This window comes from Thunnus albacares, chromosome 21 (genome assembly GCF_914725855.1).
Source record: "Thunnus albacares chromosome 21, fThuAlb1.1, whole genome shotgun sequence".
NCBI lineage: Eukaryota > Metazoa > Chordata > Actinopteri > Scombriformes > Scombridae > Thunnus > Thunnus albacares.
The window spans coordinates 1,648,610-1,661,028 of NC_058126.1; the positions used below are offsets into that span (position 1 = coordinate 1,648,610).

General features: G+C 39.0%; 1 long non-coding RNA gene across 11 annotated transcripts in view; it reads right to left on the reverse strand.

Moving 5' to 3' along the window:
- Positions 1–234: 234 nt before the first annotated feature.
- LOC122972290 overlaps positions 235–12,419 on the reverse strand; it is a 49,133-nt gene continuing 36,948 nt past the window's right edge. For 10 of the 11 annotated variants that reach the window (XR_006399691.1, XR_006399693.1, XR_006399689.1 and 7 more), the window contains 3 exons: positions 10,585–12,418; positions 7,835–7,989; positions 6,207–6,509 (listed from right to left, as the gene is read on the reverse strand). This is a non-coding gene — a long non-coding RNA (uncharacterized LOC122972290). Of the gene's footprint in view, positions 1,359–6,206; positions 6,510–7,834; positions 7,990–10,584; position 12,419 lie in introns of those variants that run through there. The other variant, XR_006399692.1, reaches the window with a different exon arrangement.

Below are 12,419 nucleotides of genomic sequence, written 5' to 3' on the forward strand. Positions count from 1 at the left end.
TGATTGAGTAGGTTAAAAGACGTCCATCACGTCCATAGAAGAGTCTGATTGAGCAGGTTAAAAGACATCCATCATGTCCATAGAAGAGTCTGAATCAGCAGGTTAAAAGACGTCCATCATGTCCATAGAAGAGTCTGAATCAGCAGGTTAAAAGACGTCCATCACGTCCATAGAGGAGTCTGAATCAGCAGGTTAAAAGACGTCCATCATGTCCATAGAAGAGTCTGAATCAGCAGGTTAAAAGACGTCCATCACGTCCATAGAAGAGTCTGATGCCTCTAATGTTGATCTTTTATCAGGGATAGTCATACAGGATGGACAGTCAACCATCCTGTATGTTTATGTGAATCATAATTAAATGTAATGTGTATTGTGTTGTAACGTAGCCTAATATGTTGACATGAGTTTTGTGCTTATAAGGCTTTAAAGCTTTAAAGCTGCCAGGATCTTAACAGCCAATGATGCTGCAATAAGTATAACAGAATAAAAAGGATTAAGTGCAGATAAATTGTGGTTTAACTATCGAATGACTGAAGACGTGTTCAGGAAGTGATAAATATCCATTTTTATTTACACTGGAACAACAAACTGATTTGTCACGTTGGTGCTTTTATACAAAGTGAATGATTTTATGCTGTTCAGCTGCACTAGTTGGATATGTAGAACATGTTGTTTTGTTGTATGTTGTCCGTCTCTTCCTCTTGAAATGAATGTTTCCATGGACCAGCCTACATTGGTGGAGCTCAGTGTTCAACCCAAAGTTACACCCTTGCAAATATTTCATGTTTTTTCACCAGAAAGCCGGTAAAGCTTCGTTAATCTGATGAGAACTGAGCCGAGAGAGATAAAGACTGCTGGTAACAGCTCAGCTCGGCTGGATGTTTACAGCTTGGTTTTCAGCGAGAGAAAGAAGAGATTTTGTGTTCTCACACAGTCTGAGTGCCCAGCTGTGAAACCACATCATTCTCCTCATGGTTTCCTAACTACAGTTTGTGTTTCCCTTCTCCACCCTCTCTGCCTCTCACATAATTTCCCCTCTGCTCCTTGTCATGTTTGGACAGATCGCATACGGCGGTTTGGCCTAAATTGACGCTGTGGTCAGAAGCTTTCTCAACACTTTTCCTTCTCAAACAAGTGCTGTTTCTGAGAACTGCGTCAGCTCTGCTCCCCACGCTGATGATGATGATGATGATGATGGTGGTGATGATGCTGGAGTGACACTGCACAATATGTGTTGGTGTGTATAAATGATCCTGAAGTCACGGTGAAACCACAGAGGAAAGCGTTCAGGCTTTGCACTGGGAAAACGGCGACCTTTGACTCCGCTGCTGCCTTTAAAGTTCAGACTTTATATCTCACTGAAATGATGTGAAAGAAAAAAAAAAGATTGTAAAGTGCAGATGAAATGAGGCTGAGTTGTTCTTTCCATGTGAGGTAAAGTTTATGATCTGCAGACGTATATATGAACACGTGGACGCTCTGAGCTGTATAAACAGAACATATCAGAGGTCGGCTGGTTTGACTTATTTCACAAACATCAGTCAGAAACATACGTTAAAGCAGCTTTAATGCATATTTATATTAATCTGCTGAAACTTGGACAATCTGTTTGCCTTTTGATGTTTGTCTTGCTGGATGAGAACAGATTTCTCTGTTGGAAGCAAATAGAAACTATTAATAAAGATATTACTGGAAAAAAATCTGTTTAAACATTAAAATGAAATGTTTGTGTATTTTATTGTATTTAATGTTTTATTGTTAATATTGTGATTCTTCTTTTTCACATTAAGCACTTTGTGCATTTCATTCATGAATTAAACTAAACTACTTATTTTACTTTTCTTATTCATTTATTTATTTATTGTATAACTAATATTTCATTTGATTTTATTCTTTTACATGTTGTACTCATTTACAGAACAGATTTCACATTATTTTTTAAATTTTTGTTTAATATATTATTTTTTGTTTTAATTATTCATTTATTATTATTATTATTATTATTTATTTTTCATTTATGTTTGTATTTTAATAGTTTGTTTATGTAATGAAATTGTTTTGATATATTTTAATAATTTTACTATTATTTGACAGTTTTACTCATTTAGAGAGAATAGATTTGATATTATCTGTATTATTATTCTATATATCTTTATTGTTTTATTATTCATGTAGTTTTTATTATTTATCATTATGTAATTTTTCCTTTTTTTTTTACACTTAAAGGACCAGTCTGTAGGATTTGTAGTCCCTCTCTAGAGCCAGTGTTTGGTTTGTCCGTTCTGGGCTACCGTAGGAACATGGCGGCTCTGTGGAAGAAGACCTGCTCCCTCTGTAGATATAAAGACTCTTTCACAGTGATTCTTATTTTCAGGTGATTAAAAACTAATTAAAACATACTTATGAACATTATATTCCGTGTCTGCCGAGTCCGAGTCAACACACTGGTCCTTTAACGTTTGTTCTGCTTTTATTTCACAGAGTTTTACTACAGTTTGGAAAACGTGATGCGGAGCAGCAGCTCAACAAAAGGCAGCTTCCTGTTTCCAGAGACAATAAGAGGAGCGTCATCGGTGAAAACGCTGATCCACGTCGACATCTGTTTACTTGATGATGTGTTTAGAGTGTGATTAATGTCTGAGAGACGTTAAAAAACTCCACAGCAAACAGCTTTTGTCCTCAGGCACTCAAACTCATCAACGCTGCTCTGTTTTAATAAGTAATGTTGGTGTGATGTCGCTGCTACAACGTTTTCACTTTGAACTTACAGGTTTCCATTTTTATTTATTCATACTTTCATATATATTTGAATGTAGAGTTTTTTTTACTTGTTTACACTGAGAACAAGTGTTGTACTTCACTGAAGACACATTTTAAATATCAACTGAGCGGAAAGCAGTGAAGTTAAATTCCTGTGTAGGCGACTTCTTATAATCCCTGATTCTATCTCACGTCAGGTTAATTCCAACATTTTACATCTAATGTTGACATTTGGTTAGTCACCAACTTCCCAAATGACTCAAACTTCACAATAAATCACAATAGTTTACTGGCAACTGAATGAGATAGCACTTAAATATTATGGAGAGAAAGCAGTTTTCGTGTCTTTTCAACATGTCATGCCCTTAAAAAGACATAAACTGCAAGTTTCACAGGATGTTGCTTCATATACTGGAATCACTGAAAGATTCGTGTATATGAGGATAAACTCCTCCATCTGCATTTATCACAAGCTGTGAGCGTGTGGACCCGACGGAAACGACTGTGTAGATTCTGTTTGTCCAAACAATCGAAACCGGAGAGTTTAAACAGCAGCGAGCGAGCGAGAGGAAAGTGACACGACATCTACGCCTTCGACCAACACACGGCGAGCTGCAATGAGCCTGAGAGGCAAAACTCAGGGCAGCACTCGCTCTGATAAATAACTGAAGGCAACTCAAATGAGATTATCAACATTTTATCAACTTAAATCTTCTCTTATCTGAAACTATCAAACATGTCTGTAAAGCAAAAAGAGGGACTTCGACACTAAAAAAAGAAAGATATCTGAAAGATATCTACATGATTTGACTCATTTGGACGCTGAAGCTTCATATTAGCTTCAGATCAACTTTTAAATACATTTTATTGAACAGGAGGAATGATTACAGCAAGAAAAACAGCTTTAATGTTCATTTGGGCTCCTGACTGTTGGTTTAAGAGTGAACTCGTCCTTTAAAATAAAGTGTCAAGAGATGCTCCATCAGAAACAAAGTCACAGACGTCAGATTCAGGATGACAAACTGATTGACTGCGAGTCAGCGCTCCGTCTGACGGCATCAAGGAGTCAGAGGCTCAATAAAAACCTGTGTTGACTTGAGAAATTGTGAACGTGTCCTTTAACATGTCAGACAAACAGGCTGCAGCAGGAAGACCATGAAGAGCTTTAAAAACATGTAAAATCCCTTTAAAAAACAACACCAAGACCTAAACAAGCTCTGTTCGTCTCCTTCCACTGGCTCGCCGTCAAGGCGACCAATAGAAATGCACCCTCCTACACTGAGTCACTCATCAAGCCGTATGTCCACTCCCGTCCGTCTGGTGAAATGAAATAACAATCCAATTCTCAGACTGACTCCCATTCACAAAGCCTCAACTTCTCTCTACAAATACTGAGTCAATCATTGTTTTCATTCAGTCATTCTGGTCTCAATAAGTGTGCTGGTGGTCATTTTGGAAATTATTGCTCCATTAATAAGATTTAAAGACTTATAGTAGCTTAGACGTCTGTTGCTAAGAGGGATTTTGAAGAGCAATGACCAAACCAGCATCTAACAGGTCAGAAATGACATCTACAGGTATGTTTACATGCTGTTTACTGTGCTGCAGCTGAGCAGCTAATTAGCATCTAGCTGCTAACTGACATTAGCGGTGAACTTCTCCCCCGTTGAATGTTAAGTTTGGTGGCTCGTTCAACAAGCTGCGGGACAAGATGTGTGTTCATGTCTGTAAGTTAGATCAGAAGGAGACGTTAGCAGGAAGCTGATGTGGGTTGTTGTTCAGAGTCTGGGGAGCAGGATGCAGTCAGGCTCAGTGTGACCGTCTGCTCCACTGATGACAGAACGAAAAAAACAGACGTTTAATTTCAATTTGACTTTAAACCAAATTTCCACCATAAAAGGTAATGATTGACGTTATAGGGACTTGGTTTTGATTCCCAAACGGTAGCAGAGTCTCCACAACATCAGTAATACAAGAACACACACACACACACACACACACACACTCTGATACTTGACTCAGACCAGCAGTGAGTGTTGGAGGTCTTGATTCACAACTTGTACTACATGTAGAGAGGGGTCGCGTGTGTGTGTATATATGTGCGTGTGTGTGTGTGTGTGTGTGTGTTTGTGTGTGTGTGTGAAGCAGCCCTGAATCACCTCAGATCCTTTGAGGTGTCATAGGTCTGCGTCTGGAAAATGTCTGGATCTTTTAAAACACACACAAAGCCTGAAGACGAGGATGTGGGAAATGAAAATATGAAAGACCCGAGTGCTCGAGTGTGTGTGTGTGTGTGTGTGTGTGTGTGTTTGTATCTTTATGAGGACCAATTTTAGTTTGTAACCTCGGTAGTGAGGATAATGGAATGCATTATGTCAATGAGAGTCCTCACAAGTATAGACAGACAGACTCTTTATGTTGTTGGAGCTCTGCTACCTTTTGGGGGTAAAAAATCAAGTTCCTGTAATGTAAATCATTACGTTTTAGGGTGAGAACCTGGTTGAAGGTTAAGATGAGGTGAGGGTGGGTTTCCAGAAAATGTAAGTAAGTTACTGTAATATCCCCTGAGGTGATGCGTGCTTCTTCCTCTGTGGTTCCTGACAGTGTCACTGTGTCAGACTGAAACTATTTGGCGTGACTGGGATGATCTTTAAATAGTTGCTTTTGCGTGTTTCAACTCATCAGCTAAAAATTCAAAGTACACAAACTATGAAGGGCTAAAAGGTTAAAGGGGGTTCAACTCTTGAGATGTTCACTGAAGAGCTAAATTTACAGATGTTTCTTGAATGCACCGTGTGGAGAGCAGACGTCAAAGCTACTATAAGTCTTCAAATCTTATTAAAGGAACAATAATTTCCAAAATGACCACCAGCACACTTATTAGAGGACCTGAATTTAGAGATTGAGACCAGAATGACTGGTATTTGTAGAGAGAAGTTGAGGCTTTGTGAGCAGCTAGCGAGGTTTAATATTACTTTTTACACGTATAAAGTCACCACAGTTCATCTTTAATGTCCTTAATGTAAAACACAGGAAACAGTTGACGAAAGGGTTAAACTTACATACATAGTTCAACACGGCTCTGCTCCACATCTCAACACAGATACATCATCTCTGACCGCCGGTCGAGGGTTCGGATTACACAGCGGCTTCTGAGGGAGCCTTGTTTTCCAGCGTGCAACTAAACATGTCACATGCGCGGTCAGATGCAGGTTTACTGTTACTACAAACAGTTAATACTTCATACAGAGACAACGTGGCCATGCAGGTACAACAACAGAGAGACAGATAAACAACTCAGCGCTGCAACGTTTTTATGTCACTCGAGCAACAACGAGAAAAAAAGCTCGTTTCTAAACGTCCAGACATAGGTTACATCACATGACAACATCAGCTAAACACACAAACACCTGCTGCATAAACGGTAAATGACCTGTAACTAGGGCTTCAGTATCTTACAAAGTTTTATTTATTATTATTTATTACAGGAACTATAAGATCTATAACCTGGAACACAAAAACCCCCGCTGCAGGTGTGTTTCTGGTTCAGGTAGGAGTAGAAGGTCGGAGCTCAGAGGGGTGACCGTGACTAAACCTTCATCCACCTGGACGTTTCACTGGGATGACATCATCACCTCCTCCTCCTCTGATTGGTTACTGGATGTCACACACACACACTGTGCAGGAGGATTACCACATCAGGGAAACTGCTGCTGTAGTTTTCCTCCAGCTGGCTGCAAGAAACACGCCTACACACACACACACACACACACACACACACACACACACACACACACACACACATACCTTTATTCATGCACACCACACACAACATGTCCATTAAATCTGAAATCCCTTGTGTGTGTGTGAGTTGTAAATAAACTCTAACCCACACACATTCATAAAGTTGTTTTCATATTTTCAAAAGCCTCAGTGACACACACACACACACACACACACACACACACACTATACTATAGCAGACTTGTGAGGACCCTCGCTGACATTCCTGAGCCCCTAAACTTTAAACTTTCAACCATCACGACTGAATGAAGCTGTGAACTCGTGAACTTGTGAACTCGTGAGAAGCTGCTGGTGTTTTTCTTTCGTTCTGTATCCACGTTTGAAATTTAGTCTTTAAATATCATCAATATTACTTCTGTTTGGTTTATGTTATGAGCAACAGTCATTTCTGATGAGTTATTAGTCATTTCTGAGAAATCAGGTTTTGTCCGTCATTTGTCATCATGGCTTCGTATCTGAAGGAAGTTTCTGCTCGACGTCTGCGATGTTTCCGGCTGAAATGCATCCTGGGAGTCGCACTTCAGTTTGTTGAAGTTAAAGTTTTATGTCCACAGTCTTGTAGCTTTGACTTTATAAAAGGGGAGGGGGCTACAGGTTCACATCCTGAGTCCTCTGTGTGTGTGTGTGTTCAGCTTTGAGACCAGGATCTTTCTCAGACCTGAACCAAGAGCTGCCAGAGTCTGAACACAAACCACAAACACTTTCACACTGCTGCACTTTCTACCAGCTGAGATTTTACTGCAACAGCAGAGATTTTAGTGGAAAAACACAACAATCAGGTTCTCTGAACGTTTCACTCACACGTTCACTATCAACTTGCCAAATACATTAATTAACTGAATTAAGAGAAAATGTGATTCAGCAGCGTTTTTGTTTCTTGGTTTATGAACATAACGACTAGAAGAGTTTCATTAAAGTTTAATGAAAGAGTTTCATTAAGTAAAAGAGTTCATTTAAAGTTATTCACTGAACTGAAACTGAAGAACTTTTATACAAACTAGATAAACGGGACAGTGTTCTACCTAAATACCTTTATACATGTATGTCATCTGATTGGTCTTTTCCTCTTCATCCTTCTCTCCTTCCCTCCTACCTTCCTTCTCTCCATTGTTCCTTCCTTCCTTCCCTCTCTCCATCCTTCCCTCCTTCCCTCCATCTTTCCTTCCCTCCTTCTTTCCTTCTCTCCATTCTTCCTTTCCTCCTTCCCTCCTTCCTTCCTTCCCTCTATCTTTCCTTCCTTCCTTCCCTCCTTCTTTCAGGTGATATTTACCCGTCTCTCCCTGCGGTGTGGAGTCTCTTCCTCATCCTCTCTTCATCACAACTGTTTCTCTCTTTCTTTTCTCCATCCATCATCCATCCATCCATCACACACTCACATTACTGGTCCTGATGCAGCAGGCCAGTATATTAGTGTGTTTCATAAAGCTGCAGAGAGAGAACAGAGGAAAGAAATCAGATTTCCAACAACAACAAATAAAGCAAAGATGGAGAAAGAAAGACGGAGCGAAGGAGAGGAGAGATGGGAAAAGGAAAGAAGGATGTGTGAAGGTGCTGTGAGGTCACAGCGGGGAGGTGACAGCTGACGTCCACTAGATGGAGCAGTTCAATCTGCTGTGAGACCTGAACTCTGTTCACCTGAACGTCCTGCTGGAAACACAGAAACTATCTGAAATATTCCTTTTAAACTTTCAACCGCAGCTTCTTCTAACAGAGAAAGTAAACAAGCTCATAAAAAGGTAAAAACCTGTCGTAAAAGGTTCTGATAAATCAGCCTTTATAAATGCTTTTATTTATGCTTAATAAAACATTTACTAGATGATGGAAGCTGTGGTTTTGGTTTGGTGGCTGCTGCTGCTGAAAGAAAAACATGAGAGGAAAAAAACAGGATTTTGTTTGAAGTTCGTGGTTGTTTTTGTTATTATTTATTGTATTTTTCCAATTTTTAACATGTTTAACTTATTTAATGTCTGAATCATGAACCTCCTGCACTTTAATTTATCATTAGCTTATCTTTAAATGTATGATACTTTGTGTCATGTTTATGTTTTTATGTTTAATGTTGAGCTCACAACGATGCCAATAAAGTTAATTCAGCTCAGTTTTAAATCATCAATAAGAACAATTTCACTCTAAATGTTAATTATACATCATAATCCATCAATAAATACTTGTAATAAGTCTTTTATTCTGTGGTTATACATGTTAATAAGTTAAATGGATTTTGTCCTGCTGGAGGTTAAGTGCAACCATTTTTGAAGAAAAAGTTGTGCTAATTGATTAGTAGTGATTGAAGCTGAAAAATTAAATCAGTCAACAAGAAACCAAACACACATTTAAACAAGATGAGGTGTGTTTGATTTCCCTCCCTGGACACCTTCAGTTTAACCTCCCACAGCCGGATTTTCCCCTTAAATACCATTTAAAAACAATGTTCTTCACACTTTATAACAGAACCACAATACATAATATTATATAATAATACAATAATCAGCCCCTGACTGGATTATCTCACATCAGTCTCAATTCTTACTTTCTTCTTTATAAAATACTGTGAAAAGTCTCAAATTTAACCCCTTCAATCCCAGAACCAGTTAAATCCCCTAAAGTTCTACACAGGATCACTTTTATTCCTTTTTAAATCCCTTTCAAAACATTAGAGAGCACTAAGAGCCCATTATACCCCTTAAATCCCACGTAGAACCACTTAGATTCACACTTAAAACCCAGTAGAACCATTAAAACATTAGAAAACCTTCAGAACCTTCTTGGAGCCCATTAGATCTCCTTAAAACCCCTCATGTAGAACCACAAGGGTCCCCATTTAAACGCCATGGAAAATAAAGAATCTTCTTAGAAACAATAAATCCATTTAAATCAGATGTGGAACCACCTGTATTCCACTTTGAGACCCTCAAAAAACCCTCCTGCAGAACTTCAGGCCAGTTTGGACCAAAGATTCATGACGAGACGAGTTGAAACGACGTTCTGAAACCCGCCAGTTTACACCGATGCGACTAGACGAGAGGCTGTATCGTTTCCATAGCAACGACTCTCTGTACTTCTGCTCTAACTGCCGGCTTTTCAGGCTTTTTGCAGCTGGATAATTTCTCTTAAAATATGAATAAAGACAGTGATGGTGAGATACTTGCTGCAGTTGAAGTTCTAGTATTGATACAGACATGACTCAAACAGTCTGATGAGGTGATCCTGTGTCCTCCTGACTCCACTACAAGCTGATTGGCTGTTGAAACAGGTGATGGCCTTACGTTATAAAACCAGACACTAGTGACTTGTTTGAGTTGGACTAGTTCACACGGCTGCAACTCTTCCCTGCAACGTTCTACAACGGTTTGGTCTCGTCATGAATCTTTGGTCTAAACTTCCAACATAAGAAAACCTTTCAAACCTTCTTAGAAACAATTAAATCTCTTTTAAATTTGTAATTTTGTTCCCCTTTGAAACCCCTTAGAACCCAACAGACTGTCTTACAAGAACCACTTAGGCCATTCAAATCCCTGTAGAACCCTTAAAACATTAGAAACCCTTTAGAACATTCTTAGAGTCCATTAGATCTCCTTTAAACCCTGTAGAACCCTTAAAACATTAGAAACCCATTAGAACATTCTTAGAGTCCATTAGATCTCCTTCAAACCCTGTAGAACCCTTAAAACATTAGAAACCCTTTAGAACATTCTTAGAGTCCATTAGATCTCCTTTAAATCCTGTAGAACCCTTAAAACATTAGAAACCCATTAGAACATTCTTAGAGTCCATTAGATCTCCTTTAAACCCTGTAGAACCCTTAAAACATTAGAAACCCTTTAGAACATTCTTAGAGTCCATTAGATCTCCTTTAAACCCTGTAGAACCCTTAAAACATTAGAAACCCTTTAGAACATTCTTAGAGTCCATTAGATCTCCTTCAAACCCTTGTAGAACCACATATATTCCCCTTTAGAAGCCCCTGGAACCATCAAAAACATTAAAAACTCTTTAGAACCCACTTAAAAAGCAGTGTACCCCTTTAAGAGCCTCTGTCGCGTCCCCTGCAGGACCCTTTACAGTTCCCTCTGTGCCCTTTCATCATCTCTTCAGATCTTTTTAGAATCCCATTAGAACATCTGTAAAAACCAAGCAGAATCTTTTTAGAACCTCAAGACTTCCACCATGAAACTCCTCTCATATTTTCCCGCAATTAGCTTCAAACAAAAAACACGTGTATCTGGATGTTTTTCACATCTGCGTCGTTCCTTCAGATGGAAATATTCTTCACGTCTGCTGCTTAATTTTACACACATTTTCCCAAAGATTCAGCTTGACAGATTTCGGTATATTTGGAAACATTTGGATCTGAACTAGAATTTAAAATAAAGTTTTTGTGGTTTTGAACAACATGAGGACTTAATGATGGCTCTGGCTGGCGGGGTCGAAGAGGTTCATTTAAGCTGAAGCGCTCCCTCGTTCTTTTCCAGCTGTTCTGGATGTATTTCGGATGCTTTTTTTTTTTCTTTTTTCAGCCCCAGAGGCAACTTTCAAAACAAAGAAGCATCAGTGCTGCTGCTGCTGCTGCTGCTGCCGGCGTTACGACAGGTTCATGACTCACAGGTTGTGAGTTATTTAAAGAAAGCCGGTGCAGACTAGTTAATTTCCATAATACACACTGCAACGTCTTTATAAGGCAACTCAGCGAGCGGTGAGCTCACGCAGGCATGAGCTGGAGTTTTTTTTTTTTCAAATATACTGACGACTCACACACAAACACAGAGTTTACCCCCACTGTGATGATGTCATAACAGCAGAGGGAGAATCCCAGACGTCTGATTAAAGCAGGAAGCTTCAGAGTGTCTTTGCTGCTTCCTCTACAGTCAGATCTGACTGTTCTCTGGGTTCTCTCCGTTATCTGACCACACATCAGGGGAGGGAGGGATGACTCGCACAGAAAACGAGAAGAATCAACAAATAACTACAAATCATATTCAAGTGCAATTCGTGGGAATTTCCATCCACTTGCTTTTATTTCCATTTTCAGTTTTGCACATAAAGAAACCTGATCTCTAAATATCACTAAGTTTTTACACGTCTCTGAGGAGTAACAGCAGCTGTGTGGATAAAAATCAAATATAAACAGACTGTGAGTATAAATGATGTACATGAATCATGTGACTTAAACGTCACTGAAGAGCTTCCTCACATCGATACATGAAACTAACAGAAACGTCATGTTTCCATCATGTTTTCCATCATTTGAGCTTTTGACTGTCGCTCTTTCAATGACATCATCTCGTTGTTTCTTCTTCTTCTGTAACGGTTTAACGGCAGCGACTGGAGGATTTATATATATTTTATCTGCTAATATTCAGCAGCATCGGATGGAAACAAACATTAAGGACGTTTTATTTGGAAAATCTGTCAAAATGTGTCCTACGTTTGGATGGAAACCAACTTCCTTAGAGACGATGAGATCCCCTTGAAATCCCATGTGGAACCACTTTTGTTCCCTTTCAAACTCGTTACAATCCCATAATAATAATAATAATAATAATAATCATAATAATCATAATAATCATAATAATCATAAATATTTAGAACTTCCTTAACTGTCTTCGTTTGGATGCCCTGGAGAACCAAATTAGCATCTCTTTAGATCCTGTTTGGGAACAAGATGTTATCAGGATGCACAGAAGAAGCAAAAGAACTCGTGATTTTGAAAGTCATTAAGAAACAAAGCTTTCGATCATATCCCATGGCCTTCTTCAGAGAAATGGAACTTGCTCAGGTGTCATCATGTGAATTAAGAGTCCAACATACAACCGCTTGTTGTCATGTCGTTCATACGTCGGTTCCCAAGTTGCATC